Raw genomic sequence first — 17,498 nt, forward strand, 5'->3', positions numbered from 1 at the left:
ATAAGGTAGGGTTTTATGAACATCACTGACAGTGGTCAGTGGGGCATGTTGCTTTAGACTAACAGTTTTCAAATCGGATTAGCACCGTTGCAGGCACACAGACTAATGGCCCTGTCTTTTCAAGGCATCCTCAATCAGCTCTGTTGCCCTGGTGATTGCTATGTATCCTTCTCGTCTCTCATTTGCTGCCTTTGCAACTTCATCATCCCTGGGAATGATACTGGAAGGAAAATGGGGCACAGTCTATGCAGCTTGCCCGGCCCTAAGAATAGCTCGGTGTGCATGGAAATTATGCCACAGCAACCTGAGCAAAGACTGCATGTATGTATGTATGAGTGAGTGAGTGAGTGAGTGAGTGAGTGAGTGAGTGAGTGAGTGAGTGAGTGAGTGAGTGAGTGAGTGAGTGAGTGAGTGAGTGAGCATCTCTATTCTAGGCATGTCATCATGAGTGAACATTTGACAACAAATCTACAAGCTCGCGACACGTTGGGATCTTGTAGATTGGCTATTACAAAAAGTATACATGGTTTGATACAAGTTGATCAATGAATATAATGGACTGAATATCATAGCAAATAAAACCAAAAACACCTTGCTTAATGGCATTCAACATCTTAATTAACTGGCCACTGGGTGTATCCTGGATTCACAATTTCATTAATTATATTTTAAGGATTCTGCTAAGAATGTATTATGTAACATTATACAACAGGTCGTTTCGAGGAAGTAATCTGATTGGTTGAAACCGCCTTCTAGCCGTGCTTCAAATCAGGATCATGGAACGGATAATCAAAACAAAGAATTCAGCTGCTCTGTTCTCCCAGAGCGCAGCAGACTCGGTGGCTAGTTTCTTGAGACATTTGTGGTCGTAGTGGCTACATCTGTCATTAAAAAAAAGTTTTTTTTAACTGTTGTATAATTGCAATATTACACTCGAGGAGGAGTTCCGAAAGCAATATCAGAAGTGCATTAATGATGTTAAACCACCCCCTCTCGTGTAATATTGCTTAATTATCATAGACACTCCTGTGATAAAGCCGGGGGAGGTGGACAGGTGATAAGGTTTTTACATCACCAGCCATTCAAAAGATGTATATACCTCTGCATGTGTATTCACAAACAAAGAACCTATTAGAGAGGTCCATTGGCGCTGCATGGTGCTCTCACAGATGTCGACATTGTGACATAGCTGAGTAAAAGTGTCACCATGCTGTGAGAATTACAGTTTGGTGTAAACTCACTGCTGGCCAATAGGGCTCAGCAAATAGTGCAACGGCACAAATCTGACCTAAAAACCATCGGTCATCAGTCATGAATACTCTGTTGGTTACTTAACAGAGCATTCATTTGAGCAGCTGCAGTCACTCTTTTGTTTTATGTATGATGTTATACATCCATCAAGTCATGCATGTTGTGTGTTTTTTGTATTGTCTTCCATGCCATACAGAGTGTGTTTTACACATATGGGGCCCATGCTTTAATTACAGCTCACTGCTCATCTGGTCGTGTCAGGCCAAACATAATAAGGCCGCACACCATGTGCGTAATAGCGAGCTACTACACTTATCTCGTAACATGAACTCAAATAATGACATTTTGTTTACTCATGGAGGGGCCCTACTGAGGGGTCTACCATTGTCATGGCCCGGGCCCCTGGGTGTGGTTGCAGTGACATGACGACACATCCTTTATCTCCGCCTGACTGTGTCAGTGCATGTGGAGTGTCTGAGTCATGGATGTATTAAAAGAGTTCTGTACACATCTTGATATTGACATGTGTGTGTAGTTATTGTTTTTACACCTTAATTAACGACAGGCTACTTAATTTACATGTCATTACGCACTTAAAAATAACTGCCAAACTAAAACAACAACAAAAACTACACAACACAACACAGCCCCCTTTCCGTGTGAAAGCCACAAGGCAGCCGGCGTCAAAAAAGTGAAAGCAATGCACATTGGACGCAGCGTGCGTGCGTGGCGTGCGCGTTCACAGCGGCAGAGCGTCTGCGCTGCGGCAGTTGCCAGGGGATATAGGAGGAGGAGGAGTTTTGATTGGCTGGAGCGGGGTTTGTTGCCATAGCGACGGTAAGGGGGTTTGGTAGCGTTGTGCCGTGCGGTGCGCTGTGTGATCTGCGTGCATGGAGGAAGCAGCTGCCGCTCTGATCTCTGACATTGTGAAGAGAGAGAGAGGGAGAGAGACATCTGAATAAACTGAGAAATACACGTTTTTAATAGTTTTTAAGGATTTATTTTTTGTTTTGGTTTTTTTTAAATATATAACGCCGCACTGGTCTGAGGCACCGCGTGCATGATTGTGAGTATTGGACCCGCCGCATGTTTCATATTAATTATTGTTTTCACAAGGTTTTAATGTGAGCTGTCGTGTGTGTGTTTTCCGTAAAGTAAATGTGACTTAGCTGTGAGAGCCAGCATGGCAGACAGACTTCAAGCGACAAGCATGTGGTCACACACATATACACACACAGCACACACACACACACACACACACACGCAGAGAGAGAGCTAGCTCAACGTGACTTCCCCGTCATTGGTATCATTATTAATTGTCTTTGAGGGTTTTTTAAAAGCTTGGTCGGGTTGAGTTTTATGTTCCACATCGGCACGAACTGAAAGCAAAACACGTGAAGCGCTATTATACACGACTCTTGGTCGGTTAACGAAACGGCAGCTAACGCTATATACGTTGGTGGTTGTTGTTGGTTTAGTTAAAAAAAAACTTGCTGTCGTCGAACATAATATCGACCGACAACACGAAACTTCGAGTTGCTTCATAAAGTCATAATGTCACTGAAGACTTTCGCTTTGCTATAATTTAACTCTTGAGATATACTGGTGGCCAAATTGACCCTTGGTTACATTTTGTTCCCTCTCAGAGTTACACATTCACACGAGGACGTAGCCTATGTTTGTATAAGTAGGCTATATGTTTTTCAAATGATATTTGACTGACTGTGGCATATTGATCTTCTTGTGACTCGTCCTTAAACTCTAGGGTGTTTTTTAGTGCGACGTCGCAGTGAGTGTGTCACACTTTCCTAATTGCTATACCCCGTCGTACGACGGTGTCGCTCGCCACAAAAGAGCAGATCTACAAGACAACAGCGTTGTGTTGTGTAGCCTTGTAGATCTAATCTGTCATTGCCGGAGGCTTTTAGGCAACGTTATAGGCTGCTAGATCCATGTTCCGTCGTCATGTGTGGGAATGAATGTGACTGAGTGACGAGGCACACACTGGAAAAAAAGAACCCACACAGAACTGTTTTGTTCTGGAAAGTTGTTTATACAACACTTTGAACAGGGGTTAACCCACTGGGATTTAACATGTTCAACTTTGGAATTAATTCAAACACAAAATACAAAACTGGTGTTACAGAATAACATTTAGCCTACTCAAGTGAACTTAGGGCTGTTATTTTGGTTCCTGTGGCTAATAAGACATGCTCATTTATTGCCCATCCAATACAACAACTGTAAATAGTTCAAAGTTTATGTTGTGTTGTGCATTGGTAGTATAGTACCACAGGCTGGTATGAGGCTTACTAAGCACATGATGATGTAATGGATTATCACAAGATTGTCCCAGATACGGAATGCTCTCCAAACATGTGTATTGGAAAATCATTTGCTTAAATCCGCCTGGTGCGGTGTTATTGAATAGACATGTTTGATTTGATGATGGCACAAAATACTATTCCCGTATTCCTGTACTATTCTGACCCCATTGCTTTCTCTGCATGCTTATTATTGTGCATGTGAGTAATGTGTAGGCTGCCCTACAGCACTCTGGAAAAACATTTAGAATGTCATATCCATTTAAGGGTATTGCCAAAATGATTTTTTATTTTTTATTTTTTTTACAGCAAGGTCATGGCATTAATGTAGACTGACACTGGTCCCGTCCTTGGGTGACAGATGTTTAGGCTTCAGTGATTAAGTAGAAAACAAAAGTGACAGGAGATGGAAGAAACAGATGTGATTAACATGTCATCGCTTTATTGCCAGGAATTCATGGGCACAGTGTAGGTGGGAACCATCTGTTGTTGTTGTTGTTATTATTGTTGTTTGTGGTCTTAGTATGCATGCAAAATTGCAAATGTACATGTTGGTGCGATACTCAGGCCACTGAAGGGTAAAGTATTTTTGGCTCCCAGAGTAGAGGACATGGTTACTTTACAGACATTCACTACTATAAATATAACTCACCAGAGCTCGGTAATGCTCTTATTGCTGGCATGAAATGGTTTTTCATGGACATTGGACACATGCAGCTAAAACGTTGTCACACAAGTGGAGCGGGTCTGGTTTAGTTGTATGGCATAAAAAGGCTGGCGTGAAATTGTTGGTAAATAATTCCAGGGATTTTGAGGGCCTTTTAAAAGGCCTATTAAAGGGTGAAATAGAAAAACATCTGCTCAATTTGTGTGAATATTCTGGTATTTTCCTGACCACATAATAAACTCTAGCATTTCCCTAATATCCATATTCTTAGGTGAAGAGATTTGGTGTAGACTAGAGGGAAAAAAGGAGGGGGCCTAGTATAGTATACTTCAATTAAGTATAGTAGAGTACTAGAGTTTTAACACATTTTGGGCGGGAACCCCTTTTGGTGTTTTAAACATTATGTTGTAATTTAGCGATTGAGAAATAGCAGATCTACAAGCTCATAGCGCGCTACGAGCTTGTAGGTCTGCCATTTTTGAAAAATCGTAAAAATGTGGCGCAAATCTTTGAATATATTCTTTCAAAGTGAATGTTTTAAACTCGGGCCTAAATGGGTTAACTAAGTAGCGATGGGGGCCACTAATACAACACGAGCTGGACTGGAGCAGAACTAAATGTCTAAAGGAATGACAGACTTTGTTGTATACTTTACTTTGAATGATGGGATTAACTTTAAGACTGACTGTTTCAGAGTATTTTCTTGATCTCTGATATAATCAGAGATGACAACGGTCAGAAAAGTCTGAACACAGCCCAGGGTTATGGCTGCACGGGACTGCTTTCCAAATTAGACCTATACAGATTAGATTAGATGATATCATCAGATTCATGGCCACATACTGTATTTACCTTACCAGTTCATGGCAGTTTTCCACGTTTTTCCCCCCATGATGAGATATTTGGTATTTGTTCATGTCAATTCACGTGTGGAAGGGGTTTCCTCTCCAGGTCGTCCTCCAGTGCATCAGAAAATACATTTTCTTAGCGCTACTAAATTCAATCATGATTCATAAGTCACTTTTTCCTTCTTAACCCATTTTAGGCGGGAACCCCTTTTGGTGTTAGTATTATGTTATGCTTTAGCTATTGAAAAATAGCAGATCTGCAAGCTCATAGCGCGCCACCGAGTGGCGCGCTACGAGCTTGTAGGTCTGCTATTTTTGAAAAATCGAAGAACGACCGACATAGAAACATAGCTTTTTCAGAAAACTGTCAGGATATAGAAGACATTTTTAGAATCTGATCTCAGGTCAAAATGGGTTAAAATCGTTCACGTGTGCTGTCGGTATAAGCGCTGTACCTAGTGCAGAAAAGGTGTTCAATGTGGACAACATACTGTAGAACCCACATGTCAAAATGGTGTGGACGGTGTTGCCCTTTAAACTGCCTTATCATAGAATTCTGTACTCTGACCCAGAGCAAATGAAAGCTTAGCCTATACCCTACAGTATATCCCCTCAAAGCAGAAGTGCGTCTGTGTTTCTGTGGATTTAACTTCATTAGGGAAGCTGGACCAATGTATTGTACAGCTATGTATTAAAGTTCGCTATGGCAATGTCTTTATGGCTTATTCCTTTAGTATCATTATCATTACTAAATGGACCGATCGTTGTCTGTCTGTCCACTTCCGGGTCACCAGTGAAAGGGTCACCAGTGAAATGCATGTCGGGACGGACACAGATTAATACTGGGACACACTTTTCCGCGTAACAGACCCACACAGGGAAAACAACTCGGACCCTGATACTACTAGTTACTCTTGCGTCAGTCGACAGAACTTCTTATTTGGGGAAGCATCGCGGCCAACGCGGGGGTTGCGTGGCACAGGCACCTGAAAGCCAGCTCTGACAGTTGGACGGGGGCATGTTAACGTGAACACACGCGCTGTTTCGACACCACACTGTCCGCTCCCTCCTCAACCACGGTGCCATATAGGCTACATGCACGCTGAAAGCCTGGACACTGACTACGACAGGTTACAGCCCTGCACGCACCCAGCGTGACTGCGTGACACACTGAACATCACCATCAGTATTCATAATGTTATGATCATCCAACAGATACAAATAAAAGTGCACAGGATTGTAACTGTTGCCAAGGCAATTCCCTGTTGTTGTTAGACCATCTGTAAACAATTCCCCCCCTATCAGTAATGTGATCTATTACATTGCATTACCCACACTGAACATCATTTGCTGTTCAATATCCCAACAGTTTTAATCGGTATGTTAAATAGAAGAACCCCTACTTGTACATTATACACATCTGAAAGTGTTAAACGTATGATACATTACATGTGACTCTCTGCCGTTTTATCACTTTAGAGATGGACTGGGAAAATCATGTATGGAGTCTGGACATTGGCAGCACAATATGGGTCTAATTTCTGCCATTGACACGTACTATATTATTCGCATGGAAGGATGGTCATTTTGACGTGCATTGCTGCAAAATCTGAATATAAGTTGTTAGAGGAAAATTCATTTTTTGGAATGTTATGTTTATTTCTGATAGGTCAGGTTTAGAGAGACAGGAATTCAAGGGCAGGTAGAGGGGACAGACGTGAGGCCAGACAGGGGCCAGATTCGATCTGGATCCTTGCGCTTACAAGGAGCAATATGTCGTCCGCGCACCCACAGGCCACCAGGCACTTCCCTCATAATCTGAACATACTTGTTGATGGTTGTCATGACTTACAAGTTTTCCTCATGCGTGCCATATGTTGAGCTGTTTATGCTTCGATGTATTACAGTTATTTGATTACATTCAAGATTCACACCTCCATCACTCAGCATAGCATAAGATGTGAGAAATGTATGTATACCTCTCGTAATTATCACTGGAGCCGTGCAAGTGAGTTTATGACGGGAGGATGCAATGCAATAGTTATCTATGGGGGAGAATAATGCTGACCTATAATTGATTATAAATGATTGCATTAAAACTGGAGAATAGCATAATTAAGGAATTAAGGTGTTCAGGAAAGTATAGACTTTATACCAAATGACATTATCCCATGGTGAGAGTGGCATTGACATGTCATCTATGAGTATGAACCATTGAAATACTGTCTAGTAAGTGTCGTTGACCGGCCAGGGTCATCTATGAGTCTATGGCCTCTAGCCTTGGGGTTCCCCCACCCCCTCTACACCATATATCTTCGCCAAACGTAGCTGATCTATGAATTGATTGAATTCAACACGTGATGCATTTGAAATTTGTAGATCTGCTATGTTGGCCAAATGTTGGCCAATTATGACATGCACAGGATAAGGAGGACGCTAGGGTTCCAAGTAGTTAAGGAAGTGAAAAACAAAGTTTCTTCCCCTTATTTATTATTCTGTAGACATGGTCTAGTTTTGGTTTTACTCAAGCCTTCATTGTTTTGGCTATTGTATAACCCCCCCCCCCCCCACCTGCTGTCCACTGCTGTCCTCTAGTCTCAAATTGACCGATCAAACTTTCAATCAGGACTGGTGCTCTGACTACTGAGCTATCTGATCTTTGTGTGGCATTGACTGCCTCTTACGGGCATCACACGATTGGTGGTTGATGGTTTATTTGAATGACTGCAGCGCTGCCAGCTGCACACATTTTTCATCGCCTGACGCCTGTTCACATCCCTGTCCCTTTTTTATGCCCTGACCAACCCACCAGAAAAGGGGGACATCCCCTGGAGTCACCGCCTTCCGTTGTCTTGGTTACGTGTGACACTAATCAAATGTAGGTGGTAGCCGTGAATTTGGGTTGCAAATGCATATCTCTCCTCTTGACACCCATGCACCCTTGACACCCTGCCCCAACCTTGGACCTCCAATAATAAACAAACATTTTACATTAGTGTTTCTCACCCTAGAGATTTTTAAATTTCTTCAGAAATTATTTTACATGCTCTTTACAGAATGAATTGGCTATTATCAGTCTCCTTTATGGCCGTTAATGCCTTTTTAACGCAAAACATGACTTGGTTCACCAGTACAATCAGCATATTAGATGTGTTTTTGGTGGGTACTTTGTGTTGTGTATAATCTTCTGACCACTGCCCCCCGCCCCCCCCCCCCCCTGCATATTCCGTGTGTATCTATCTACAGGAGATTGGGCAGTGAGTGTTCCTGTTTACGCGCCTCAGAGTCTACTGTTATTTATTGTTTAACATTACTTCAGTGGCTATGTGTCGAGTCCATCAGGAACCCCTTTTCCTTGCTTTTAACCCCCCCCCTGTACTGTTGCTCTGCCTGTCTGATTCTCCAGGCGTGGACACAAGACACAGACCCCATTAGAGCCTGCCTCTTTGAAAGCAATGCTAATGTGACCGTTTACTTGATTGAGAGAGGGAATCACGGCTGTGTCCTCCGTCACAATGGGCCTTTGTTCTTGTCACTCGTGGCTGAATTAACCAGGTTTATTTAATTGAGATGGTAGTGCGACAATGAGCCTGTACACCAGTTTGTGTTAACCACTCAATCCCTATTAAAACAAATACAAATACAATTCTGTAACATCTTAACGTCAAGTGGTTAAGAGATTGTTAGTTTTTTCTTTCTTTTTTTAATCAAAGTTGGCAACATGTTGGTTAGACAACATAACTTTGACTTATATATTTTTTGCCATGTCTGTCTGTCTGTCTGTCTGTTATTATTCTTTTTTTGCCACAGGACATTACAAACCGTATTAGATTTTGAGATTATATTTCACTAAGGTGTTGTAAAGTAGTGAGTAGTGACTCAGTGCACATGGACTTTAGTCTCGAGTTGTCTGGAGATAAGTTTCCTGTAAATTGTTTGGCAAATTGAGCTGTTTGTAAAATAAACGTAAGCCTATCTGAACAGATTGCAGGTTTGATTTGTATGTGGGGGTTGTTCAGTGTTCATTTTTCTAACATCATACCTGAAGCAGGAGTAGTAGTGGGCTGGCAGTGGCAATGACAGCGGAAAAACATACACCTTTAAATGATGGTCTGTGCCAGGTTCAGGTTCCGCCCATAAGCAAGTACACACGCAGCGCTGATTACTAGAGCATGTTAAGAGACCTGGGCTATTTTTAACCCCTTTTGGTGTTAGCATTATGTTATGCTTTAGCTATTGAAAAATAGCAGATCTACAAGCTCATAGTGCGCCACCGAGTGGTGCGCTACGAGCTTGTAGGTCTGCTATTTTTGAAAAGTCGAAGAACGACTGACATAGAAACATAGCTTTTTCAGAAAACTGTCAGGATGTAGAAGACATTTTTAGAATCTGATCTCCGGTCAAAATGGGTTAATTGTACTGTCGTCGGACCCCAACCATCAGACCACGTTGTTGACTTGTGAACCTATAGCCTACCTCTCCAGGCATATAGCAACATTAGAGATAGGACATGGTCGGTACTGCCTTATATGTTTGTGCAGCACTCCACTTCAAGAGTCAATTCAATTCAATTCAATCTTTATTACAGACTCACGGTCCAGATCACATACAGAGGAACAAAAGACAGTATTGACTGAGTATAGTAGTTAAAACCACTTAACCCATTTTGACCTGAGATCAGATTCCAAAAATGTCTTCTACGTCCTGACAGTTTTCTGAAAAAGCTATGTTTCTATGTCAGTCGTTCTCCGATTTTTCCTAAAATAGCACACCTACAAGCTCGTAGCGCGCCACTCGGTGGCGCGCTATGAGCTTGTAGATCTGCTATTTTTCAATAGCTAAAGCATAACATAATGCTAACACCAAAAGGGGTTCCCGCCCAAAATAGGTTAAAGTAACCCCACAAACTGAATTGACCGGTGTCCTCAGGGCTCTGTACCACAGGCTCCCTCCTTTTGTCCATCTACATCAGGGGTGCCCAAAAGGTAGATCGCGATCTACCAGCAGATCACAATGGCTGTGCAGGTAGATCACATGACATGCCCCTAAAGAATATTTAATTTAAATCTAAAAACAATTTTTGAATTAAGTTTACTTGATTGTTTGACTGACATAAAAAAGGGTCAATGCAATACTTTGTTTTCAAGAGTGTTGCTGCGCAAAAATGTCAGATTACAAATAAAATACAAAAAAAACTACCTATTTCATTTCTCCCCTTTCCACGTGCATTTGTCTTAAATTTAATGCCAGCGCCGCTATTCCAAAGCCATTTTCAGCAATGGTATTATGTTTTTGGTGGGTAGATCATGTTGAGCTGGTCATTTTGAAAGTAGCTCTCAAGTCAAAAAAGTGTGGGCACCCCTGATCTACATACTGTACATTCTACACCAAATCTCTTCACTGAGATTAGCTGATCTACCAACTCACAACGCGTCGAGTTGCAACGCATTGAGGGCTGGTAGATAACAGTAGGCTATTTTTCGCCAAATGATCACCCCCAGAAATAGAATAGGGATGCTAGGGTTCATGGGGTTTAACTGAAGCACGAGACCATACCAGCATGATGCTGGTGTTGCAAATGCTTCTCTGGTTATGATGGGCACATTCAGTACATTCAGTACTGTACTTGAGTACAAATTTGTACTTTACTTGAGTTATTCCAATTTCCAATACTTTTACTTGTACTTTTACTCCACTACCTTTTATTTCAAAACTTTAGTTACTTTGTAGATTTTAAAAATATGTTATTACCAAACCACGTACATTAACCACAGCGCTATGCATTTCGGTCATTTGAAAATAGCCGATCTACAAGCTCTCAATCTGTCGCATCCGTCGTTATACATTTTAAAACTTGTAATGAGACATTCTGCACAATGAGTACTTCTACTTTTGGTACTTTTAAGTACATTTTGGATGCCATACATTTGGATGCCAATACTTTTGTACTTTTACTCAAGTACATTTTGAATACCGGACCTTTAATTGTAACGGAGTATTTCTATATTGCAGCATTGATACTTTTATTTAACCAATTTTGACCTGAGATCAGATTCAAAAAATGTCTTCTACATCCTGACAGTTTTCTGAAAAAGCTATGTTTCTATGTCAGTCGTTCTTCGATTTTTCAAAAATAGCAGACCTACAAGCTCGTAGCGCGCCACTCGGTGGCGCGCTATGAGCTTGTAGATCTGCTATTTTTCAATAGCTAAAGCAAAACATAATGCTAACACCAAAAGGGGTTCCCGCCCAAAATGGGTTAAGTAAAAAAGTATTTTCTTCCACCACTGGGTACAATACAATGCTTGCTTGATGATGCATGCTCTGTGCCAGCAGGATTTCACTCAATACTGGGCCTCTGTGATTATTCTGACCATTCATTGATTTCCTTGTCGGCATTTGCTTACTAATCAATGTACAGTTGTAATGTTATGGTGGAGGACAGTGATTATGAAAACCTGCTGTCATTTCATTTACTTTTATTCAACTTACTCTTACCAATCGACTTGTGCAAACTCCCACAACAGTGAAACTACTTTGGTAAAGGCACGATCAAATGCAACACTAAAATATCACTCCCCTCAATAATTCCACTCTTGGGCGGGAACCCCTTTTGGTGTTAGCATTATGTTATGCTTTAGCTATTTAAAAATAGCAGATCTACAAGCTCATAGCGCGCTACGAGCTTGTAGGTCTGCTATTTTTACGACTGACATAGAAACATAGCTTTTTCAGAAAACTGTCAGGATGTAGAAGACATTTTTAGAATCTGATCTCAGGTAAAAATGGGTTAACCTTTCAATTTATTTATGTCAACGTTGAGATGTTTATTTTGGGTATTGAACGTATGAGGCTCGTGCTAATGTCGGCCATGTTTAATTTTGGTGTGCGTTTGCACTCTGGACTCTTAACCACATGACCCCACCAAGAGATAAGCTTTCACTGTTGGCTGGCTTCATCTGACTTGTACTTTGGAAGGCCTTCACCCTTTCTGACAGTCCAAAGTGTGTGTGTGTGTGTGTGTGTGTGTGTGTGTGTGTGTGTGTGTGTGTGTGTGTGTGTGTGTGTGTGTGTGTGTGTGTGTGTGTGTGTGTGTGTGTGTGTGTGTGTGTGTGTGTGTGTGTGTGTGTGTGTGTGTGTGTGTGTGTGTGTGTGTGTGTGTGTGTGTGTGTGTGTGTGTGTGTGTGTGTGTGTGTGTGTGTGTGTTCGCTCATAAGGTGAACTAATGTCTGACTAACCACATTATCAGCGTGTCGCCTTGCATTGCTTTGTGGTCATTCGACACATTGCTGCATTTTCATGTCAAAACTGAAGTCGGCAGTATGTATAGTACGTGGGTAATATTAATTTACATAACCGGGTTAATTCACTCACAGATGAAATGCCAGAAAATATTAAAGAAAATAATCGTTCCCGAGTGTTGTTGTAGTCGACTATAGGGTAGACTAACTGAAAGTGTGAAAATGGGTCGATTTGTAGGCTCTAAGACTTAAAGTACACAATAAAATCCCCTGTTACTCTGTAACAATTTGTATGTAACTAATTTACTTACATATGTAGATAAAGTGTGTACATAAACTACATATGTAACCATATGGACCCTTACGGGCCCATTTGGTTACATATGTACACTCTTAAGAGTTAAATATCTGTGTAAAATTGAGCATTTTGTCACCATGTACTCGTGTGGACGGTCAGCCATACTGTATCAGTACACGGAGCACTGAGCAGGCCCAACTGTCTGTGTGTGACAATTTGTTTGCTAAAAATGAACTTCCTGAACAGGCAGGAGGTGTTTCCTTCCCTCTGTTTAATACTGTGAGGCGAATACTGAGTACTTTTGAAACTTTACTTGAGCAAAAACAACTGCTCCTTTGTACGAGAAGAATGCAGGGCCAATTGTATTTGGCTTTGTGCGAGCTTGAGCTCTTGTTTGCTTTCACCTCAGGGACAAGAGTAGATCCATTCTTACTGTGATGTAGTCTTATTTAATTTAATAAACATACCATGTAGTGTAACAATGCCCCTAGTAGTAGTGACATGCAGGAATATTCTATTCTGTTTATTGTTGTTGGTGTGTGCGTGTGCGCGTGCGTTTGTGTGTGTGTGTGTGTGTGTGTGTGTGTGGTAGTTTGACCTAGTCTTGAAACTGGATCACAGACTCCTCTCAAAGAAGACCTTCACTTGGCTAACTCTAGTTCTCACACACTCACTTGCACTTGATCAGACACACACACACACACACACACACACACACACACACACACACACACACACACACACACACAGTAATACAGTTTGTATCACTAGTATACTTGACAGGACATCAGTGTTTTAAGACAGCTTTTTTATGAATGCCATTTCTATTAATCTCTATTTATTGTTTTTGCCGTTTTAAAGCCAAAAATAGCTGATCTGCAAGCTCACATCTCATCACAGCACAACGCATTGTGAGTTTGTGGATCTGATATTTTTGGTGCGCAATGTCGACATGCACCTGATTTATACCTAGTATAAATCAGGTAGAACTCCAACTGCAATCCTTAAGCTGTACTTAATATGCCTAGTCCTAACCATAACCTTGAATCTTTTTCTAATTTAACATAAAAACAAGCATTTCTCTTGTGACCAGGAAAATGCACACACACACACACACACACCCACACACACACACTCCCACTCACACACACTAAAGACGAAAGTAGCTATAGCCAGACTGTAGGCTTGTAGCCTAAATATCGGTTAGGGTTTCAAATAACAACCCTTGCCAAGGGATTCTGAGACACACCTTTGTGTATCTATTACATAGGTGTAACTTTGGTTGTTTCAACTGGTTCAGCTCTTGGAAAGAGGGGTGTGGTATCCACCTGTGCGATGCTGTGTCATTCAGACCAGTATTTGGCTGAGCTCTCTCTGTCTTGTCCTGTTATTGACTGGAGCGTATTCTAGCGGAATCTTTGGTAGTTGTAAGGTACAAGTTATGTCTCAGTGATATGACTTCAAATCAGTGTTATTTCTTATAAGTAGAGATGCTCTGATCGGTGATAGGCCGATCTGTGATCAGCAATTTACCCTGTCTGGAGAAACTTATCTTTTATACCATTTAAGTGTTATAAAAGTCAGATATATAGTATAATATCATTTTCATCTTTGTGACAGGCCTAAACATTCTCCCCTTCCTCCCCACACACACAGGAACAGTTTTGTGGGTTTTTACATGTTATAATTTTGGAAATATTGAAATGTTCCCCGGTATCGGCCGACCATGAGAAAAACAATCGGTGATCGGCATCGGTCCCAAAGAGCCTGATCGGAGCATCCCTACTCATAACCTTTGCCTCGATTACGATTAATGAACCATACAAATAAATCAATAGTGAAAATACCCTGGTAAGCACAGATCTACAAGCTCAAAGTGCAATGCGATGCTATGAGCTTCTAGACTGGCTATTTTTGTTATGTTTTGCGTGATGCAAATAGCTCTTTAGACGCACTAAAATAAATTGAGAAAGGACGCAATCATGTCTCCCACTGGGGGTCCTGGGATGCAATACTGTACTCAGTAAGTGGGACACACAAAATGTCCCTGGGACCCATCTAAAAGACCACCCCTGGGTCCCGGGACCCATTATATTGAAAACCTATTTTCATCACTTGACACATTGTACAACAAAGTATATTACAAGTTGGTTAGAGGCTCTAAATGTCGTTTCTGCTATGTTTTTTGGGTTAATTGCCCAGCTGTAAGTACAGGTGAGCATGCAGGATGAGTTCTGGCCCTGTGAAGTGGTATCATGACATCCGGCTTGGTCCCTGGCCCCTCCCAGAGCTTCTCTTTGTCAGACAGGTTTGCGGAGAATGGGAGTAGACTGCTGGCCTCAGCGTTTTTGAGAGTACGTATTGATCTCCCCACATTAGGCTCTCTCTTCATGCACAGACATGAGTACAATTGCTTCCCTTAACAGCATTCGCTGCCCTGGCAACTGAGTACTGATTGTGAGATTGGCCCCTGGTATGCTGTCTCTTACATCACCATCTCCCGCACAAAACGTCTCAATCCGGACTCGTCATTTTGTTGCCGGTGATCCCCTCTCTCGCCTCAGTTCTTCACAGTTCTGTGTCAATATTTGACATGGAATAGCCAGAATTTGCCATGAAAGGGTGTCCAATAATTGTCTTTGTGTTTTTTTTCTTTTTTGTTCAATAGGCTAAGTGCTTAACGGCATAAAGGAGCTGTTTGAAAGGGGGGGGGGGGGGGGGGGGGGGAGGCGGAGTGCCTTGGCACCTGCTGTTGGCGTCTGCCTGTTTGCACATGAATGTGATTGGACCAGCAGCGCACTGGACTGTTTGATTGGACCAGCAGTGCACCGGACTGTTTTAACTTGCAGATGAGCCACTGGGTCAGTATCAGTGCAGCTTTGGTGTATTTTCAAGGATGAGCTGCAGTCAACAGGCTAGTTGAGCTCATTAGCTCTGTTCTCTCTCTCCTCCACCCTGCACAGCCTAGTGCTCCATTACACACAGCCACCCCTCTCTCTTTGATGCCTTTTGATAAGAGCAGTGATAAGGGCGATAATCATAACAGCGAATGGTAATTGGCTCACCGTAATCGCATTAAAACACTTCCTGTGCTGTGCTTTTTTTTTGTGTGTGCGAGCCTCGCTACCTTCCCTTTGTTGATATTTAAATAGCAGCGTTCTAGAGCAGCACTTAGAAGTGGATAAGTGCTCTCCAGCACCCCAGGGCCCAGATGAGAGGTCATAGGGTGCACCGATGGGCGAAAAAAAACCTTATGGTTCCTTGAGGCTAATCGCAGGTCTCATATGTTGCCTTCCCGCTGAATAGTGCCGGTTCAACTCAACTCATTTTGTACTGGGCAATAGTTCCGGATCGTATAATTATACTGGTACCTGTCGAGGTTCCACGGGAGCTAAGACATGATATTAAGACATTTTGACCTGAGATCAGATTCTAAAAATGTCTTCTACATCCTGACAGTTTTCTGAAAAAGCTATGTTTCTATGTCAGTCGTTCTTCGATTTTTCTAAAATAGCAGACCTACAAGCTCGTAGCGCGCCACTCGGTGGGGCGCTATGAGCTTGTAGATCTGCTATTTTTCAATAGCTAAAGCATAACATAATGCTAACACCAAAAGGTGTTCCCGCCCCCAAAATGGTATTAAGACATTCGGTCTTTCGCCGTAGTCTGAAAACCCACCTGTTCAGACTCCATCTTAGCCCGTAGCACTTGTCCTAGCCTCGGCGACCTTACAGGCATATATATGCAAAGGCTCAATGTATGTAATTTAGATAGCATTTTATGCAGACATAGCACTCTAGTCTATAGTGTAATACTCATAGCTTTAAGGTCCCTGCAGTGCACACTGCTGCGTTTTTCTGATTTTGTACCAGCGTTTTTCCGCCGGTTTTCCGAAAAACGCGTCCAGTCTGCAAGGACCTTTTACTGTACAGTTTTTGTAATGTTAGACAGATGCTAGGTTCTTAGCTTCCTTATGATTCTTGACTATTTGTATGTATTTGATGCTTACTGTAAATCGCTCTGGATTAACCCATTTTGGGGCGGGAACCCCTTTTGGTGTTAGCATTATGTTATGCTTTAGCTATTGAAAAATAGCAGATCTACAAGCTCATAGCGGAGTGGCGCGCTACAAGCTTGTAGGTCTGCTATCTTTTGAAAAATCGAAGAACCACTGACATAGAAACATAGCTTTTTCAGAAAACTCATTTTCAAACAGACATTTTTAGAATCTGATCTCAGGTCAAAATGGATTAAGAGCGTCTGCTAAATGCCTACATTGTAAATTGAGAAAACCATCACTAGTACAGTGATTGTTTTATTGCGTCATGACGGACTCCTATAACCGCATGGAAACCTCTGAATACTGTTGTTAACAAACTTTCAAACTAGTGAGTCAATATTGAGCTATTAACCACTTAAAAGCCTATACACATTTTAACCGGGGTCCCCTGTGAGTCTGTACTTGGACCTCTCCTTTTCCCTTCTACATCAAATCTGCAACTCGTTGATTGTGAGCATTTAGGTCGACTATGTTCGCCCCGATTAGGGACGCTAGGGATCATGTGGTTATGCCCAAAAATATGTCAGCCAGGGTGAAAGTAGTTAAACTACAAGGAATGAGTGTCTTTTGGCTGCCCATGTTGTGCTGAAAGCAGATAGGGTTGCCGTTTTATTATTACATTTACGAAAACTTGCTGATCCAAAAGCTCACAATGCATCGGTATTGTGAACTTGGAGATCCGGTATTTTCACTACATTGTGTGACACAGTTCTGACACTCTCCCTGTTCCTGTCAATATTCACCGTACTATCTTCTAGCTAACGTGTGTGTGTGTCCACGCTAATTCGACACACGCAACAGAACACACA

General features: G+C 41.9%; 1 protein-coding gene across 1 annotated transcript in view; it reads left to right on the forward strand.

Annotated features, from left to right (window-relative positions):
• Positions 1-2,082: 2,082 nt before the first annotated feature.
• Positions 2,083-17,498, forward strand: part of foxn2a (forkhead box N2a) — a 40,466-nt gene continuing 25,050 nt past the window's right edge. Inside the window, exon 1 of the mRNA XM_079512818.1 lies at positions 2,083-2,317. The gene's annotated coding sequence lies outside the window, so the exon portion shown is untranslated. The remainder of the gene's footprint in view (positions 2,318-17,498) is intronic.

Source organism: Electrona antarctica (genome assembly GCF_951216825.1).
Source record: "Electrona antarctica genome assembly, chromosome: 10".
Lineage (NCBI taxonomy): Eukaryota > Metazoa > Chordata > Actinopteri > Myctophiformes > Myctophidae > Electrona > Electrona antarctica.